General features: G+C 36.1%; 1 protein-coding gene across 1 annotated transcript in view; it reads right to left on the reverse strand.

Annotated features, from left to right (window-relative positions):
- RFX7 (regulatory factor X7) overlaps positions 1–2,567 on the reverse strand; it is a 151,594-nt gene extending 149,027 nt beyond the window's left edge. Inside the window, exon 1 of the mRNA XM_032417475.1 lies at positions 2,557–2,567. The gene's annotated coding sequence lies outside the window, so the exon portion shown is untranslated. The remainder of the gene's footprint in view (positions 1–2,556) is intronic.
- Between the last annotated feature and the right edge of the window lie 18,386 nt (positions 2,568–20,953).

Below are 20,953 nucleotides of genomic sequence, written 5' to 3' on the forward strand. Positions count from 1 at the left end.
AGTGTTGTTCAAATCTGCTATTTCCTTATTGATTCTCTGTCTGTATGATCTATCCATTGTTGAGAGTGGGGTGTTAAAGGCCCCAATTATTTTATATATATATAAAATATATTTATTTATATATTATATTTATATATTTATATATAAATATTATATATTATATTTAAATATATATATATTTATAAGTAAAACAGTATATACATATATATGTATATATATGTATATACTGTTTTACTTCTCTTTTTTTAGCTCGGTTAGTTTTTGCTTTATGTATTTAAGTCCTCCAATGTTAGGCACATAAATATTTATAACTGTTATACCTTCTTGATGTATTGACCTTCTTTGTCTCTTTTTACCATTTTAGTTTAAACTCTATTTTGTCTGATGTAAGTATAGCTACCCTGCTTTTTTTTATTACCATTTGCTTGAAAAGTCTTTTTCCATCCCTTCTTTCTGTCTATGTGTGTCTGTAAGGCTATGGTGAGTCTCTTGTAGACAGCGTATTTTTGGATCTTGTTTTTTTAATCCATCAGCCATTCTCTATTTAAATTGTAGAATTTAGTTCATTTATGTTTAAAGTAATTGTTGATAGGTAAGGACTTACTATTGCCATTTTGTTGTTTTCTGGTTGTTTTGTAGATCTGTTGTTCCTTGTTTCTTATCCTGCTGTCTTATTATGTTTGTTTTGATGTTTTTTAGTAGTATGATGTTGGTGTTCTTTTGCCCCCGCTCAAAGAACTCCCATTTAGCATTTCTTATAAGAAATTTCTTATAAGAAAGGCAAGTCTGGTGGCAATGAACTCCCTCAATTTTCATTTGTTTGGGAAAGTCTTTATCCTTCCTTCGTGTCTGAAGGACCACTTTGCTGGGTATAGAATCTTGGTTGACCAGGGTGTCTTTTCACTATTTTGAATATATCATCATCCTGGTCTCTCCTGGCCTGAAAAGTTTCTGTTGAAAAATCCACTCAAAGACTTACGGAATCCTCTTCTATGTAACTTCTCTTTTCCTTTACTGCTCTTAAAGTCTTTCTTTGTCTTTGATTTTGACAATTTAATTTTAATGTGTCTCAGTGTAGCCCTATTCAGGTTCAACCAATTTGGGGTTTTGGGCTTAATGGATCTGGATATCCATTTCTCTCCCCAGGTTTGGGAAGTTTTGAGCCATCATTGCTTTAAATATACTTTCTGTCCCTTTTTTCTTTTTCTTTTCCTTCTGGAATTCCCATAATGCAAATATTCTTTTTACTGTGCCCTGTAATGCCCATTGGCTATCTTCACTATCTTTCATTCTTTTTTTTTTTTCCCCCTCCCCTAACTGGGTAATTTACAGTGTTTTATTACTTCCAAATCATTGATTCTTTCTTCTACATGGTTGAGTTTCCTTTTGAAACTCTTTATTGAATTCTTCAGTTCAGTTATTGTATTTTTTAACTCTAGGATTTCTCTTTATTTTTTTGATGATGGTTGCTGTTCCCTTGTCAAACTTCTCATTTTGTTCATGCATTGTTTTCCTAATTTCATTTGTCTGTCTCTGTTTTCTTGTAGGTCACTAAACTTCCCTAAGAGAATTATTCTGAATTTTTTGTGTGACAGTTCATGGATCTCCATTTCTTTAGGGTCAGTTATGGAGCTTTATTAGTTTCCTTTGGTGGTGTCATATTTACCTGACTTTTCATAATCCTTGATTCCTTATATTGGCATCTGTGCATTTGAGTAATCTGACTCCTCTTCCAGACTTTACAGGTTTGCTTTGGCAGAGACAGTTCTTCACCAGTCAGTTCAGTTTGGGTATCTGGGTGTGTGCTGGTAATATCCTTTGACAGTTGGGGTCTGCTATTATGGTCTATTTGGGGGCAAGGCAACTATTCTAACTCCAAGGACAGGGATGAGGGGGTGCATCACTGGTTGAGAACTGTTAGATAGGACTACTGGCTTGATTCCCTCTCCAAATAAGGCTGTAGGATGAGCTCTGCATTTGCCTGGACTTTCCAGTCAGGCTTACTAAATGGTCAGGACTGCTATATTCAGTAATAGATAGGGTTATGAATTACCTTCCTTGCTCTGTCAGGACAGGAGGATAGAACTCAGGGCTCGTACAGCTCATTGTTTGGGGACCCAAATCAGGCCAGAGTGTTCACTGAATTCCCTGGTTGGGTGAGGCCACTGCTTTTGCTCTACGTATAGGGAAGCCATGGGTTGTGCTTTCTGTTCTGGTGCTACTATATGTAAGGTTGTTGAATGGGCTATGCAACATTCCATGTACTCTGTTTAGGTTCCCTGCTCAGACAGGCCGAAGGCTATATTCAGTGATGAGCAGGGCTATGAATTAGATTCCCTGCCTGGGCATAGCAGGAGAAGCAGCTCTAATGCCAGTAAAGCTCTTTGTTGTCTTACCTTAAGCCAACCGGCACCCCAAGTTCCCTGACTGAGCAGGGCCACTATTTGTTATGTAAACTATCAGCTCTGCTCACCCGCCTCTCAGCACACATGCTATTGGGCCACACAGCTTCCAGTTGTTTTTGCCAGCCCTTCTGGTCAGATGACGCCAAAAGACACTCATCATAGCAGCTGATGCTGTGTTTCAGATTCTTGCCTGGGCTAGAGGGGGAGGGGCTGCTCAATTTCCCAAAGTCTCTCCAGTTGGGAGGGGCTGGGAGCTCCCCTCAGCCTTGGCTATGAATTGATCCCCCTATCTGTTCACAGCACCAGAACTCTCCACGCTGGGTATTGGCTTTGCTCTGTGGATGATCAGCTGTGCTTACCTGCCCCTTGGCTTGAGTGCTGCTGGGCCACACAGTTCCAGGAGTTGTTGCTGGCCCCTCTGGTCAGATGGGGCTGGAAGGTACGCTCTACAGTGGGTGGAGTTGTGACTCACCACCTTGTCTGGGTGTGGGCAAATTGGGCTTAGCATTGAAAAAACTTCTTTTTTTTTTTTTTTTTTAAATTCTTATTTATTTATTTGACACAGAGAGAGAGAGAGAGACAGCGAGAGAGGGAACACAAGCAGGGGGAGTGGGAGAGGGAGAAGCAGGCTCCTGGCTGAGCAGGGAGCCTGATGCGGGGCTCGATCCCAGGACCCTGTGATCATGACCTGAGCCGAAGGCAGACGCTTAACGACTGAGCCACCCAGGCGCCCCGAAAAAACTTCTTTTAAGGATCCAAATCAGGCAGATCTGCACCCTGCTGAGTTCCCTGGTCAGAGTGTGCCTCTGACTTGGTTCTGCAGATGAGCAGAATCTGACTGAGATTACAACTTGGTCACTGCATGTATGAATTTGGTCTGCCAAGATCCCTGTGCTGGTTGTTGCTGGCCGTTCTCCCCTTCTCTATCACAGTTAGATTCCCAGTGTTTATTCCCTGCAGATTGTTCTGCAGTTCCCATGAGGTGAGATCAGAGTAAGGGCTCCTGAAAAGTTACCTACAGTACTGGGGGCAGTAGTTGTCCCGCCTGGGTTCTCCTTTCTCATTGGAGGAACCAGAGGGGAGACCTCTCTGCATGGTACTGCACTGGCCTCTGGGAGGGGCATGTGGTCAGTGTGTAGGTACTTCTCTTACCTTTCTAATGCAGGCTGTCTTGGTCTCTGAGGTACAGTGGGGTGCTTCAGTCTCATCCTTTGTTCTGGGATTCTCTCAGTGGTGTACTATTCTTGTTATTCTTGGAGGGGGAGCAAAAGTCAGGAACAACCTCTCTCGCCATCTTTGTGACATCACTTCCCACCTCGTGTATTTGAGGAGAAAAAGAAGTCTTTGGACATTCTTCTTAAGGACCTCAGGAAAGATCATTTCCTGTCAAGTAGGCCAATTTGTCTCCTTTCCTTGGATGTACTTATTTTCTGTGTTCTTTCTTGTAAATACTTATTCCCTGAGACTTTCTATTTTTCTTCATCCTTCCCCCCCCAACTGTTACCTGAAGTTAGCCAAGGGACTATTATGGTTGATGTTAGTATATTTTTTGTTTTTCCATTTACAGTGGCTCTAGTGTATCTGTAGCATCATTCTCCTCAGCCAGCCTAGCTTTAGTTTGTCTTCCATATCCTTGGCTGCCTTATAAATGGCTCTATTGTTGTAGGCTCCATCTTTGTCACTTGTAACCCTGGGCCCCTGCTTGGAACAGGGCTCGGCTCCAACAGGAGGGCAACCAATCCCCTGGCTAAACAGTGACCTATGAGTTAACCGAATATGAGAGCTTTGCCCAAGGAAGAGGTTAGTAATTATTAACAAACTGGTTCCTTTCTTGGAGAATACGAATACGATAGAGGGTTAGGCAGTGGCAATAAAAACAGTAGCTAAAAGACAGACAAGAGAAGGCCGACCTCAAAAACCATTAGACCACAGCAACCAGCAGAGGCAGTAAGTAAGCCGAAATTGTGAGTAGACAGGCTGAAAAGTCTTCCAGAAGATAAGATAGTTGCTTAGTAATGGTAGGAGCAATAGGCCTAGGGCTTGAGAGGAACTGAGTAGATTTCCTCATCAAGCTCCAGGGTAAGAAGGCACAAATGAGGAAGAACAGATTATTGTCCAGGCCTTGGGGAAATTCAGAATAACCACCCAGAAACCTAGGAACAGACATACAAGTGACCTCAGAGAAACTTAAAGACAGCTAGGGAACTAAAAGTTCTTTTAGGTTCCAAGATAGTGCTAGCAACTGATTTATCTTCTCAGACCCCCAGGAAAAGGTCCCCCCCTTACTTTGGTGTGAATCTCTCTTTCTCCAAAAGAGTTTTATACATACAGTATGGTCCTGATCATCTGAAGGGCTTAATCATATGTCAAGAATTGCATCCTCTTGGAAGTCTTCCCTTATCCATTCCTCAGCCCACCCCAAAAGTTAGCTCTTTTCTCCGTGGTCCTATAGTACCTTGCATAGCCTTAGGTCAGAGATATGATCACATTATATGTTAATCATAGGTTTACTTGTCAATTCCTTGTGTCTGCCCTCCCCAACCCTGGCTCTCAGTACCGTGAACTGTATGAGGTCAGGAAGTATGTTTTCATTCTTCTCTGTATCTTCACCATAGTCCCTACCATAAAGTAGCCAAACAATATATGTTTATTGAATTGAGTTATTGAATTGGAGAGAGCTCCTTTTATTTAGGCCAAGGGGAAGAAAAAAGTAGAATGGGCCAATAAGAAAACTGATTGGCTTATCCATAATAGTGCAGGAACTGAGAACTTAATTAATCCATACTTAAAATTTATGTCTCCGTGACTCTACAAAAGTTTCCAAACCAGCCAATTTTTTCTGTTCAGTCTGACATCTGGTCCTACAATTCTCCAGGTTTTTTTTGCTTGTTTGCTTTTGTTTTTGTTTTTAGAAAAGGAGACAAAGAGGGATGGGGAAGGAAAGAGAGAGAGGGAGAGAGAGTCTTAAGCAGACTCCATGCCCAGTGCGGAGCCTGATGCAGGGCTCAGTCTCACAACCCTGAGATCATAACCTGAGCTAAAATCAAGAATCGGATACTTAACTGACTGAGCCACCCAGGCGCCCCCAATTCTCCAGTTTTAAAGGTACTTTGGCCAGCTCTGACCTTTTAAGGAGAAGAGTTGTGTTCTCCTTTCAGCCTCCAGTTTCTCATCTGAATTCAGATACACGCTCTTGGGTGAGCCAGGCTTGAGGCTTCTTCTCTGGGAGATCTTCTGGGCTTTGGAGCTTAGAGTCTAGGATCCCCATCCCAGACCTACTGCTTTTGTAGTCCTCAGCAAGTTCCTTACCTCTCTGAGCCTCAGTTTCCTAATTGGTAAAAGTGGGGATAAGGACAGCTCCCTTGTGCAGTTATGCCTGAGGGTTTGATGGAAAATATTTGTGAAAATACCTAGCATAATGCAGTGAGTGAGCACACAGTAAGAGCCAAATGAATGTGAACTTCCCTTATTTCCCTCTTCCTGGGGAGGAACATTCACACCCTTCCAGGCTGAAATCAGGGCACAGCAAATAGTGAGATAGGCACCAGTCATGGCAAGGAAAAAATTTTTACCCAGAACAAGCAAAGAAAATTGGAAAATTCATCACATGCTATCTCAGAAAGCTCTGGGAATGTACAGAGGTGTCTGATGGCAGACTCCAGCAAATTACAACTCCAGGACTGAAAAAGGAGAAAGAGAGGAAGGTGTTAATAATCAGGAAATCTCAGAGTATTCATAGGAATTTCAAACATATATTCATCCCTCTTAAGGTCCTGAAAGAAAGCCAAATGAGACCAGCTACTCTTATTTTCAGGGACTTCAAAAACCAGATAATGTGTGTTTGGGGTGGTGGCGGGGGTCAGAGTCTATGCTTTCTAGGTACTCTAGGAAGAGTTCCCTTAAATCAGCATTAAAACCGTTAAAGTTAATTTGTGAGGTATTCAGAACAGGCTACTCAGCAGTCAAGGGATTGTGTATGGTAGAGTTCCAAAACAGGATGAGCTTGATAGCCAAATTTTTCTGACTATAGATGTCACTGATTGCTGCTGCCTAATATGTCAAGTTTGTTATTAGCTGGAAAAAATGGCTAAATGACTACAGCTCTTCTGCCACCAGTGTCTCCCTTCCCTATGAAAGAACACTTTTTAAATAAGTGACTTAAGACTAAATACCCCTTTCCACTATAGTTGGTGAAAGTCATTTTATCATTATGAATACCCTCAAAGATGTTGTTGAAGTAGGGCTTCAGTTTCCTTTCCGTGTCAAAGATACTCTTTCTGAGTATCTTTTAAAATGTTTTGAGATAAAAATGATAAGATCTTAAGTTACTACCCAGAAGTAAATTGTATTTAATGGTGCTTTGAAAGAGTTAATTAAAGAATCCTATATATGAAGATTAAATCAAGATGTCAGACTGAAGGAAACTTAATCTTTACCAAATCTTACGAAATGACAGAAAAGATTGAGAGATGGGAGTTGGGGAAGGGAGAGGGAAATAATTGGTAACAGGATGGGGGATAAAAAGTGTTATCAGTGTATCAGAAATTTTTAGGAGATGATGGTGTCAGACCTTGGATGAACATACTAGAGCAACTGAACCTCAAATACTCCTAAGGTTAAGACAGCTAAAGAGATGAAAGCAATTTCACGGAAGCTCCAAGCTCAGAGAGAGCAGATTCAGTGAATTGGGGGTGCTAAGGTAGTGACCAGCAGGATTGAGACACTGCATGTGGAGCAGCTAGACTGTTGATCCCCTTCCCTTTTCCTGCTTATATTGGTCCACATATTAAAGCAGGGAGCCTGTGGGGTTATGGGAGCCAAAGAACAGAATAGGGGAATGGATCCCAGGAGGGAGAGGGAGACTCCTCACTCTGAAAATATCCTGCCCAGCAATATGTCTTTCCCTTTCCCTGTAATCACCAAAGTCAATCTACATTAAGCAGAAATAGCCCGCTAAGGGGGATTCTCATTAACAAAGTACAAGAGTAATCTGCATTTGTAGAGGCACAAAACAGTAAATTCTGAAATAATACCTGAGGAAAGGGAGCTAAAATATAAAATAAAAAGATAAGTATAGATTTATCTTATAAATGTTATCTTAGAATTTTAAGAAAAATAAAATTATTATAAGGAAAAATACATAGTTACAATTTATTACAAATGTAACAGTTATCCTCAAAGAGATTGAGGATGTTATTACATCCATAAAAATGAAGCAAACAGTGATCTTAGACTTTAAAAACAGGATTTCTGAGGGAGCGCCTGGGTGGCTCAGTTGTTAAGCCTCTGCCTTTGGCTCAGGTCATGGTCCCAGGGTCCTGTGATCGAGCCCCACTTCAGGCTTCCTGCTCGGCGGGAAGCCTGCTTCTCCTTCTCCCACTCTCCCTGCTTGTGTTCCCTCTCTTGCTGTGTCTCTCTCTCTGTCAAATAAATGAATAAAATCTTTAAAAAAATAAAGACAGGAGTTTTGAAATAAAAAGCCTTAGCAGTTATGTATCATAGAATCTCCTTGAAAGTATGACTATAGGATGAACTTTAACAAAATAAATAAGGAATCCAAGAAAGATGAATATGTTCAAGAAAGAGTGGAGAGAAAAGAATTTATTTAACTTGTTGTTATCTAAATATGGTATATGTTTAAAAATCAGTAACATAAAGTTAAAATCTAGATTAGATGTTGGCAAACTTTTTCTGTAAAATACCAGAGAGTAAATATTCTCTGCTTGTGGTTCATTCAGTCTCTGTTACAACTACTCAACTCTACTGCCCTAGACTGAAAGCAGCCACAGAGAATATGTAATTGAATTGTCATGATTGTATTCCAATAAAACTTTATTTACAAAACAGGCAGCAGGACAGATTTGGCCTGCAGGCCAAACCCTATTCTAGATGATTACAACATAAAGACATCAGAGACAAGGCATGATGAAGAGATAAGAGGGAAGTTCTAAAAGCATGATAAAAAAATACGTGCACAGGTACAACCAGATGGCAGGAAAAAGTCAAGCCATCAATAATCATATGACAGTGGATGTCATTTTACATGACAAATGGAATCAATTCCTTCAATAAAGACATAGAATCTCAAATTGGTAAAACAACAACACATCTAGCTATAAGCTATTTGGAAGAACTACATCTAGAAAGAAGGTTGAAAATAAAAGCACATGTGAAGATATATCAGGCAAGTATTAAAAATAGATAAGTGTGGTTCACAATGTTAGACAAAAAAATTAATGCAAAGAGAATTTAATGAGATAAAGAACATACATATTGATGAAAGAAACAATTCCATAAGAAGCTTTATTAATAATGAACTAATGATCCTACCAATATAAAATCAAAAGTTATGCTTGTAACTTATAAAGTAAAACTTGGTAGAAATACAAGTAGGAATGAAAATGCATAGCCATTTTGAAAGACTTCCACACATATCTCAGAAATTGACAGATAAAGTAGGAAAAAAGTAAGGATAGAAAGTATTTGAATAACACAATAAAGAAGCTTGACTGAATAAGTTTAAAGGGCTTTGTACACAATAAATGGTGAATGCACAATCTCTTCAAACACACATGGAACATTAACTAGCTGATAAAATACAAAGGCAATGTTAATAAATTCCCAGATAAGAAATCATTCAGATCACATTCTTTGATCACACTGCAATAAAATTTGGAATTAATAAAGAGGTACAATTTTATAAACTTGGAAATTAAAAGTCACTCCGTCAATTCAATAAATTTAAATTCAATAAAAAAGAATTTAAAAGGAAGTTATCAATTGTTTAGAAATAGCAATGCCTAAGATTTATTTATTTATTTTTTATTTATTTATTTGAGAGAGAGAGAATGAGAGAGAGCACGAGCGGGAAGAGGGTCAGAGGGAGAAGCAGACCCCCCGCTGAGCAGGGAGCCCGATGTGGGACTCGATCCCAGGACTCCAGGATCATGACCTGAGCTGAAGGCAGTTGCTTAACCAACTGAGCCACCCAGGCGCCCCAATGCCTAAGATTTATTAAACATATCTATACAACAAGCATTGTGTCACATGATCTACATGAATTGTCTAATTTTATTATCACAATAATCCTGAGAGGTTGATTCCATTTCACAGATGAGGAACTGAAACACAAAGCTCTGTTAAATAACCTGCTCAAGGGCACACAGTCCATACATGACAGAGTTGGGATTGGAACCTAGATACTGTGGTCTGGAGCCAGTATATTAACCACTACCACAAGAAGGATAATAAGACCAATACATTCAAAACCTATTCAGAGAAAAGATATGGCCTTGAATGCATACATTAGAAAATAAGAAAAGATTGAATAGAAGTCTTGCATACAGCTCAAGAGGCTAGTGGAAGAAAAATTAAACTATATAAGGAAAGTGTTACTAAAGAAAAAAAAACAAATGAATGAAATGCATAGTGAAGTAAATATGAATAAATGAAAATATGATTTTTTTGAAAAGAACCAAAAATGTGAAAAATCTAGAATATCTCAAGGTAAATAAGAGAGGATTATCAACAAAAGAAATGAGGAGGAGCATAACTATGGGTATGGAATACATTCTAAAAAATCTGAGATAAATACTGAACTTAAGATAATAAATTAGAGGGTGCCTGGCTGGCTCAGTCAGTTAAGTGGCTGCTTTCAGCTCAGGTCCTGATCCTGGAGTCCTGGGATCAAGCCCCTGAGCTCTCTGCTCAGCGGGGAGTCTGCTTCTCCTTCTGTCCCTCAGCCCCCTCTCATGCTCTCTCTCTCTCTCAAATAAATAAAACCTTTAAAAAAAGATAATAAATTAGAAAAATCTAGATGAAAATAATTTCTAGAAAATATAAAACCAAAATTGATCCAAGAGGAGATTCGTACCTTAAAAGAACAAATAACAAACAGCAAAAACATTGAAAAAACTCTCTTATAAAAAATCACCAAACACAGATAGTTCTATAAGTGTATAACAAATAATCCCTATGCTATATTAATTAACCAAAAGTTTGGGAAAAATAGAAAGTTTTCTAATTCATTTACACTGGGGCTGACATGGCCTGCATATTAAAACTACACAAAGAAAGCATATACTCATTTATGAACACAAATACAGAAATCCTAAGTATTAGCAAAATGAATCCAGAAATGTGTTCTTTAAATGAGTACATTTATATAGAAAGGTAGAAAAATCATAACTTAAGTAGGATTTATCCAAAATAGTCAAAGCTGATTCAAAATTCAGACTATATTAATGCAACTCATTATACTCAAAGAAAAAGTGATATAATTATCTTAAGAGATGCCAAAAAGCATTTGATACAATTTGACATCTATTTTTTATTAGAAAGAAAACCACTTTAGTAAATCAGAAGTGGGAAAAACTTCTCTATTTTAATGAAAGATATCTGCATACACAAGCATCATGCCTAATCATAAAATATTAGAGGTTTTCCCACTAAAGTTTTTCCATACTGTTTTGAGAGTCCTTGCCAATGCTATGTGATAAGAAAAAGAACAGTTGAAGGTGACAAGCCAGGAGACAATATTTTCAACATGTTTTTGAGTACATTTTATGATATCTACTAAATACCAAAAAATCAGTAAGAAAAATATGAACAACCTAATAGAAACATGTACGAAGGATATAAACAATCACTTCAGTAGGAAGAAATATAAATAATGAATAGAAATATAATTTTTTTAATTGAAGTATAGTTGACACACATGTTACATTAGTTTCAGGTGTACAACATAGTGATTCATCATCTCTATACCTTATGCTGTGCTCACCACAAGTGTAACTACTGCCTGTCACCACACAATGTTATTACCATACCATTGATTATATTCCCTATTGCTGTACCTTTCATCCCCATGCTTTACTCATTTCATAACTGAAGACCTGTATCTCCCCTTCCCCTTCACGCATTTTGCCCATCCTCCCTCCCCCACCCCCTTCTGGCAACTATCAGTTCTTTGTATTTATGGTTCTGTTTTTGCTTTTTGTTTGTTTTGTTTCTTAGGTTTGACATGCAAGTAAGATCATTTGATATTTGTCTTTGTCTGACTTTAGACATATGATTTAAAGTAACAGTGAATTGCCTTTTTTTCTTTTATCCTTAGAACTGGCAGAATTTTAAAAGATTGATAATATTTATATATACCTGAAACTAATACTACTCTGTATGTTAACTAACTAGAATTTAAATAAAAACTTAACAAAAGGTTGATAATGTTTAGTGTTTATAAAGATGTGAGGAATCAGGTATTTTTATGTACACTTGGTCAGAATGTAATTTGTAAGGCTTTCTGAGAAAGCAATTTGGTAGAATTTACCAAAACTTTTACTCTACAATTTTTTTTACTCAGCAATTTTGTCTCTACAGTTTTAGCCAAAATAAATTAATTGTTCATAGTGTACCACAAAATACTTGTTTGTGTGCACAAAGAAAACTTAAGGATGTTTGATGCAGCATGGTTTTGAATAGTGAAAAAATAGGAATAATCTCAATTTCCACTAGTTGGAAAATTACAGAATTAATTATGTTACCTTGATACTATGAACACTGTGTACCTTTAAAAAAAAAATAGAGCTGGGGTGCCTGGGTGGCTCAGTCATTAAGCGTCTGCCTTTGGCTCAGGTCATGATCCCAGGGTCCTGGGATCGAGCCCCACATCAGGCTCCCTGCTCGGCAGGAAGCCTGCTTCTCCCTCTCCCACTCCCCCTGCTTGTGTTCCCTCTCTCGCTGTCTCTTTCTCTGTCAAATAAATAAATAAAATCTTTAAAAAAATAAAAATAAAAAAATAAGTCTGATCTGCGTGAGACATAGAAAGAGCTTGAGATGTATTTTTAGGGTAAAAATAAAATTATAGAATTATTGTAAAGCATGAATGTATATTTTTTAAATGTTACTATACATTGGCATATATTTATGCATGTAAATGCATAGAAATTGATTTGGAAGTAAGCTCACTTGATTATTTTCTTTAGGGAAGACAGCAGGAATGGGGGAGCAAGAAATGAAGGTAGGATTAACATTTTACTCTATGTCTTTCAGTGTTGTTTGAATCTTTCAGTAAAAATATATTCATGAAATTTCTGTGATTTAAAAAATTGTATTTGAGTTTTCACACACTGAAACTAAAGTGCACAAATTGTTAAGTGTATAGCCCAATGGATTTTTACATATGTATTACTCATGTAACCACTATCTAGATCAAGATGTAGAATATTGGTCCCCAGAATGCTCCATTGTGCTCCTCCATTGTGTTCCTCCATAGATTATTTTGTCTGTCTGAAATTCATAGAAATAGAATTGTACAGTTTGTTCCAGTTTTGTGCCTGGGTTTTTTGTTTTGTTTTGTTTAGTATCATGTCTGTTATACTCATCCATGTTATCAGTTCTTTTTAACTGCTGGTAGTATTCTGTTCCACCACAATTTATTCATTCTACTGTTGATAGACATTCGAGTTCTTTCCAGTTTAGGGCTATTATGAAAAAAACTGCTATGATAGTCTTGTACATGCCTTTTGTGTGACATGTTCATGCATTTTCTCTTAAATACTAAGCGTTGGAACTTCCGGGTGATAAGGGAGGCTTTCGTAGACCCCAGTGATTCACAGTGGTTGTAACAATTTATACTCTCGTTGGTAATATATGAAAGTTCCAGTTCTAGTTGCTCCATTGCCAATGATGAGATAAAAATATAAAAGAAGCATTTCCGGGCGCCTGGGTGTCTCAGTCGGTTAAGCATCTGACTCTTGATTTCAGCTCAGGTCATGATCTCGGTGTCCTGGGATCAAGCCCTGCATGGGGCTCTGTGCTCAATGGGGAGTCTGCTTGAGGATTCTCTCCCTCTCCCACCGTCCCTCCCCCTGCTCACATTCTTTAAAATAAACAAATAAATCTTTAAAGGAAATCCTCCATTTTATTTAGGTCATCACATTTATTTGTATAAAACTGTTCATAATGATCTTGCAAAGAATTTATCAAATTTATTGATATTCTTAAAAGGAAAAAGCTTTTGACTTTGTTGATTTTTCTCCATTTTATGTCAGCTTTCTAGTTTATCAATTTTTGTCTTCATTTTTATTCATTTCCTTCTATTTTCTATTCTTTTTCTATTTCTTAAGATGGTAACTTAGAAATTGATCTTTTTCTTTTCTAATATATATATTTAAAGTAATTTTTATTGTAAGCATTGTGAATCAATAGGTCCAATCAGGAGAGAGAAAACACACAGTAATTTGGAAAAGTGTGTAACATAAATAATTATTTCCATTCCAGCCAGCACTTTGCTACAAAGCTGCCCAAGGGAGGTGTAGGGAAGCTATTGGCCACTGTGAACTGCAGAAGGGTCCTGGAGAAGCTTGCCCAGCAAGCATACCAGAATGAGGAAGCAAAAACGGTTTCCCCCTGCAATGTATTTCCAGTGCCCTCTAATGACAAAGTTCCAGCCGGCAAGGAAAAATATTTAAAGGGCCCAAACCTGTTTACACAAAGCTGGCAGATAGGTGGAATTTGGAGCTGAGAGGCAAAAAATAATAAATAGCACACACTTTTGCCGTATCCCATGAATTTTAATGTGCTGAATTTTTATTACCTAATTGTCATAGTGCTTTCTTGACTACTGGGTTATTTAGAAGGGCATTGCTTAATTTCCAAATATTTTCAGATTTTTTAGTTATCTATTAATTGATTTCTAGCTTCATTTCACCATGGTCCAAGAAGTCCTCTATATGATTTTAATCTTTTGAAGTTTGTTCAGACTTCTTTTATGCATAGCAGATAGTGTATTTTGGTAAATATTTCATCTCTACTGGAATGTGCTTTCTGCAGTTGCTGGGTATAGTGATATATATAAATATATATTGAATATCTATTTAATAATATAAATATATTTTTATATATATAAAAAAGATCAAGTTTATTAATAATTTTGTTCAGATTCTATATAACTTATTATTTTTGTTATCTAGTCATTCTATGGGGTCTAATACACCAGAAGTAGGTATATTAAACTATGATTAGGGTTCTACTTCTCCTCTACTCTTCTATTAATGTTTATGTACACTGTTTGAAGCTATGTTAAAACAGACATAAAAATATAGGATTGTTGTGTCTTCCTGTTGAATTGCCCCTTTTATCTTTAGGAAATGCCTCCCTTTATCGGTGGTACACTTCTTGCCTTAAAGGTAACTTTGATAGTAATATAACCACACAACTTTTTTTTTAGGTTACAGTTTGCATGCTCTATCATTTCCATTCTTTTGCTTTCAATCTGTGTACTTATATTTAAAACATAACAACATATACTTGAGTTGTTTTTTTAAATCCAGTCTGAGAATCTTTGCCTTTGATTTGGGAGTGTTTAGTCCATTTGCACTTCATGTAATTACTCATATAAGTAACTTTAAGTTTACCATCTTGCTTATATATTTTTCCTATCCTTTCTCTTTTCCTTCTTTTCTATTTTTTTTGATTATGTCATTATTTTATATTACTTCCTTTATCAGCTTTTCTCAAATTCAGGCTTATTGAGGAGTAATTTCCATATAGTAAAATTCATAATTTTTACTATATAGTCTTATGAGTTTTGACAAATGCACCAAGTTGTGAAACCACCATCACAATCAAGGTACATTGCAATTCCATCCCCCCAAATTTGCTTGTGCTTCTTTGCAGCCACCACTTTCCCTTACCCCCACACTCTGACAACCACTGGCTTCTTTTCTATCCCTCTAGTTTTGCCTTTTATAGAAGGTCATATAAGTGGAATCATATAATATATGTTATTTTGAGTTTGGCTTCTGTTGTTTAGCATTATGCATTTCAGATTCATTTATGTTGTTGTATAAGTTGTTTGTTCTTTTTTATTGCAATGTAGTATTTCATTGCATGAACATACCAGTTTGTTTATCCATTTACCAGGTGAAAGTTATTTGAGTTGTTTCTACTTTTTTTTTTTTTTTTAAGATTCTATTTATCTATTTGAGATAGAGAGAGAGAAGGAGAACAGGAGCAGGAGAGCAGAAGGAGAAGAAGCAGGCTCCCCGCCGAGCAGGGAGCCTGACGTGGTGCTAAATCCCAGGACCCTGGGACCATGACCGGAGCCGAAGGCAGACGCCTAACCGTCTGAGCCACCCAGGTGCCCGAGTTGTTTCTACTTTTAAGCTGTTATGAATAATGTGTTGGACTTGTTACCAATTTCTGGTGACTTTGAATAATGTTACTATGAACATTCATGTGCAGTTTTTTTGTGTGAACCTGTTTTCCTTTTTACTTGATAAATACCTAGGAATCAGATTACTGTGCCATGTTATAAGTATATATTTAAAGTGATAAGAAACTGAACACTCATTTCCAAAGTAGTCATACTATTTTTTGATTACCACCAATAATGTATTATTGAATGATTTCACATCTTCATTAGTCTTTGGTATTGTCAAGTTTTTTGTTTGCTATTCCAATAGATGTGTAGTGGAATTTCATTGTGGTTTTAATTCACATTTTCTTAAGGATTGCTGATGTAGAATATCTTTTTATGTGCTTTCCATGTCTGTTTTGATAAAGTATCTGCTCAAATCTTTCACTAAGTTTTTTTCCTGGGTTGATTGTTTTCTTCTTATTGAGTTTTAAGAATTCTTTATACATTTAGGACATGAGACCTTTAGCTGATTTGTGTTTTTCAAATATTTTTCTCCCAGTTTGTCATTTATCTTTTCCTTTTATTATCATGGTCTTTGGGAGAGCTGACATTTTTAATTTTGATGGGAAAATATATCAATTTTTTCTTTTATGGTTCATGAAATATTGACTGAGAAATCTATGAGACATTTGCATGATCTAAGGACAGAAAGACTTTATCCCACATTTTATTGTAATAGTTTTATAGTTTTAGATTTTCCATATATCTATGTCATTTGACTTAGTTTTTTGTGTATGGTCTGTGTCATGGATTGAGGTTTTGTTTTGTCTTGTTTCTTAAATGGATATCCAACTTTTCCACCCTATTTATGGAAAAGATGATTGATTCTTTATTGAATTGCCTTTGCAGTTTTGTTGAAAACCAATTGGTTACATATGTGAGGGTCTATTTTTATACTGCTTGACTTCATTGATTTATGTGTTTATCCTTTCACCAATATTATATGATCTTGATTACTTGATTATTTACAGTAAATCTTGAAACCATGTAGGAAGTGTCCTCCAACTTTGTTCTTTACAATTATGTTTTTGTTGTACTAGTTCCTATGCCTTTCCATGTAAATCTTCTACTTTCTTAAAAGCTTAGGTCATTGATTTGAGATCTTTCTTATTTTCTAATATAAGCATTAATGCTAAAAATTTCCCCTCTAAAGACAGCTTTATCTGCATCCCAAAGGTTTTGATATATTGTATTTTCACTTTCATTCAATTGCAAATGTTTTCTGATTTTCTTGCAAGATCTTCCTCAACCCATTGGTTATTTAGAAGAGTTTTTATCAATTTCCAAATAGAAGATGTTTTCCAAAATCTTTTTTTGTACTTTTATTCTGTTATGATGAGAAAACACATTTTGTATTATTTTAAATGTTTTAAGTGTGTTTGTTTTGTGGCCCAGAATATCATTTCTCTTGGCAGATGTTTCATATTTTCTTGAAAAGGATGACTAATCTGCTATGGTGGGTGGAGTGTTCTATGAATATTAATTAGGTCAAATTGGTTGATAACATTCAAGTCTTCTAATTTTTTATTGATTTTTGGTCTAATGTTTTTATAGATTACAGAGAAAAATATTGAAATTGCCAACCATAATTTTGGGTGTCTGTATTTTTTCAATTCTATCAGATTTTGCTTCCTGTATTCTGAAGATTCTTTTGTGCATGTACATTTATCATTTTTGTATATTCTTGGTGAACTGAGCCCTTTGTCACTATATAATTTTTCCCCTTTTCCCAGGAAATATTCCTGTTCTGAAGTCCAATTTTCTGATATTAAAATTGCCACTCCAACTTTCTTTTTTAGAAATTTTATTTATTTTTAAAAATTCAAATATAATTAACATACAGTGTTATATGAGTTTCAGGTGTACAATATAATGATTCAACAATTCTATATGCTACTCAGGGCTTATCACAAGTGTACTCTTAATTTCCTTCACTTACTTCACCTATTCCCTCACCAACCTCTCCTCTAGCAACTTCCAGTTTGTCCTCTCTATTGAAAAGTCTGTTTTTCATGTCCATCTCTTTTTTTCTTTGTTTGTTTTGCTTCTTAAATTCCACATATGAGTGAAATCATGTTATTTGTCCTTCTCTAATGGACTTATTTAACTTAGCATTATACCCTCTAGATCCATCCATGTTGTTACAAATGGTAAGATTTCTTTCTTTTTTATGGCTCAGTCATATTCCAGTGTGTGTGTGTGTGTGTGTGTGTGTGTACATCTTCTTTATCCATTCATCTATGGATGTACACTTGGGTTGCTTGCATGTCTTGGCTATTATAAATAATGCTGCTCCAAAATAAAAGGCACAGCAAAAGAAACCATCAACAAAACAAAAAGACAATCTACAATGGGAGAAGGTATTTGCAAATGAAATATCCAATAAAGGGTTAATATCCAAAATATATAAAGAACTTATACAACTCAACACCAAAAAAACCAAATCTAATTAAAAGTGATTGGAAGACATGAATAGACATTTTTCCAAAGAAGACGTACAGATGGCCAAGAGACACATGAAAAGATGCTCAACATCACTCATCATTGGGGAAATGCAAATCAAAACCACAATGAGCTATCACCTCACACCTGTCAGAATGACTAAAATTAAAAACATAAGAAATAACAAGTGTTGATGAGGATGTGGAGCAAAAGGAACCCTTGTGCACTGCTGGTGGCAATGCAAGCTAGTGCAGCCATTGTAGAAAACAGTCATGGACAGTCCTTAAAAATTAAAAATAGAATTACCATGTGATCCATATTTCTTTTGATTAGTATTTGTTTGGGCTCCTCAAATTTCCAACCTGTTGTGCCAACCTCCACGACCACCAAAAGATCAACTGGTTTTTCTTTCACCCATGTTAGCCCCTGTACTGGCACCAAGTCCAATCTTTAATCCAAACCCAAAATTAGCCAGTTCCCCCAAAGAAGAAATTGCTTGCCAGCATAAGCTTATTACAAATATTTTTCCCAATTCTGGAATATTATCCAGTCCTTTCAGCATCCACATTACTCTCATGTCTTCAAAAATGTTATTTGTCATTTATCCATTTTTCCCCTAATTGTTGCATTTGGAACATTGGCCTGATGCAACCTATTAAATTCTACCCATAAGTTTGTGTATGTGTGTGTGTGTAAATATATATATTTAAGGGGGAAAAAATGTTGCACACGTGCTTACCAATGACAGGAATTTTAAAAAATGCTTTAACTGATATTTGCATTTGGAAATATGCTTCGGGGGTTTAATAGTTTTCTCATGTTTCACCATATTTGAAGCCACCTGCCTTCTTATTTTATTGAGAAGAGCTAAGGGAAGAATAACATCTAAGGGCCTTTGGTCTTGAAAGTGAACTATGTGTTAAACGTGAGAATTGTCAAAGTACAATTGCTTAAAAATTAAGACTTGTTTTTTATACAAATATTATAGTGAGCATATGTCAAGGATTTCTTAACTCATTATTGAGAGAACCATGGAGAGGTAAAGCTGGCTCATGGGAGAATTCAAAATACCTAATAGATAGTTATCCAGTGAAAGGAAAGCTGAAGTGAATTTGCTAACAGATACAAACTAGTTAATGTCCTACAGGGGTAAGGGACACATAACCATCAGAGTTACCTTAATTCCAGAGAGAAATCTAAAGTTAAAGCCTAATTTTACAGAATATAGTCCCTAATCAAGAGTAAATAGTAATTCAAACAAAAGTGAAATCCCCTTATTTAGTTAAATAATCATTAGAGCCATTAGTGCTTTCAAGTGACATAAAAATGGTATGTAGTCATGCTTTTGCCTTATTTCTAAATATCAGAACATCTTTCTTAACAGAATTTTATTAATGCGAAGCAAACTTCTCAGAAATATTAAGTTTATATACAAAAGAGCAGAAGATGTAATATGACTATAAAGATTGAGAGATAATTTTGAGACATTTTTTCCCCTATCATCCTTATTAACAACTTCAGCTGGCCTTGTTGGAAGTGCCTTTGGATTAGAGAAATAGAAGATATTATTGACTTTTTGTTAAACTCTCATATCGTGTAAGCTTTGAAAAATATATATGTTCTTTTTTTTCAATTTTAAACATGCAATTTAAACCATTTCCACAAATGCTTAGACCTGTGTAATCTTCACTACTAACAAGGCACAGTATTTCCATCACTCCAAAGAGTTACCCTGTGCCCTTTGCAAGGTAATGCGTCCCCATATCAAAGCAAAGAGTGAATTCTATCACCATATGTGAATGTGCTTTTTCTAGAATTCATATAAATATGCATTATATTTTGTGTCTTTTTTCACACCACATTAGGTTTTTGAGATGGCTACATATTTTGGTAGTTTGTTCTTTTATATTGCTGAGAAGTGTTCTATTGTATGAATATACCACAGTATTTTTCCAATCTCCTATTGATGGATACCTGGACTTTTTATAGTTTTGGCTAAAATGAATAACATTTTAACGATCATTCTTGCACAAAGCTTGATGTGGATATATGTTTCCATCTTGAATAAATGCTGGGTGGTACATTGCTGAGTTGTAGGGTAGATAGCTTTTTAAGAAATTATAAACTAGTTTTCCAAATTGTTTGTAGCATTTTATCTGCCAAACAACGAGATTATTATGAGGGTTCTGATAATATTGTCATGGGTCAGCAATGTTTTTCTATAAGGGATATCAAGTAAATATCCTAGCTTTGTGGGCCATACAGTCTCTGTTGTAATTACTCAGTTCTGCTATTGCAGTGTGGAAGCATGCACAGAAAATACATACATAAATGGGCATGGCTGTGTTCTAATAGAACGTTATAAAAAAAGGCAACAAATGGATTTAACCCATGGGTCATATTTTTCCACTTTTGCTCGGCATCATCTCCAACATTTGGTGTCACTGATATTTTTCATTTTAGTTATGTGGGTAGATGTGATTTTAAAGCTTTGCATTTCCCCAATGACTAATGATGTTGAGCATGAAATTTTATGCTTACTGGACATTTATACATCTTCTTTCTGAAATGTCAGTTCAAATATGTTTCTCATTTTTATCTTTTTATTATTGGGGAGCAGACAAGTCCATTCCTAAATGTATGTTTGTGAATATTTTCTTTCACTATGGCTTCGCTGTTTATTTTCTTAATAGTAGGTCTTCCTGAGCGATGTTTTACTTTTGCAAAAGTTCAAATTATAACTTATCTTAAAATTCTTAGTGTTTTCCCTTTTCTCTTTATGAAATTTTAACTTACTTATTGTGAAGATATTCTCCAATGATTTGTTTCCTACAAGTTTCATAGCTTTAGATTTTACATGTAGATCTGTAATCCAACAGGAGAACTGCTTAGAGAAGACACCCTT

This window comes from Phoca vitulina, unplaced genomic scaffold (genome assembly GCF_004348235.1).
Source record: "Phoca vitulina isolate PV1807 unplaced genomic scaffold, GSC_HSeal_1.0 scaffold20, whole genome shotgun sequence".
NCBI classification, from domain to species: Eukaryota; Metazoa; Chordata; class Mammalia; order Carnivora; family Phocidae; genus Phoca; species Phoca vitulina.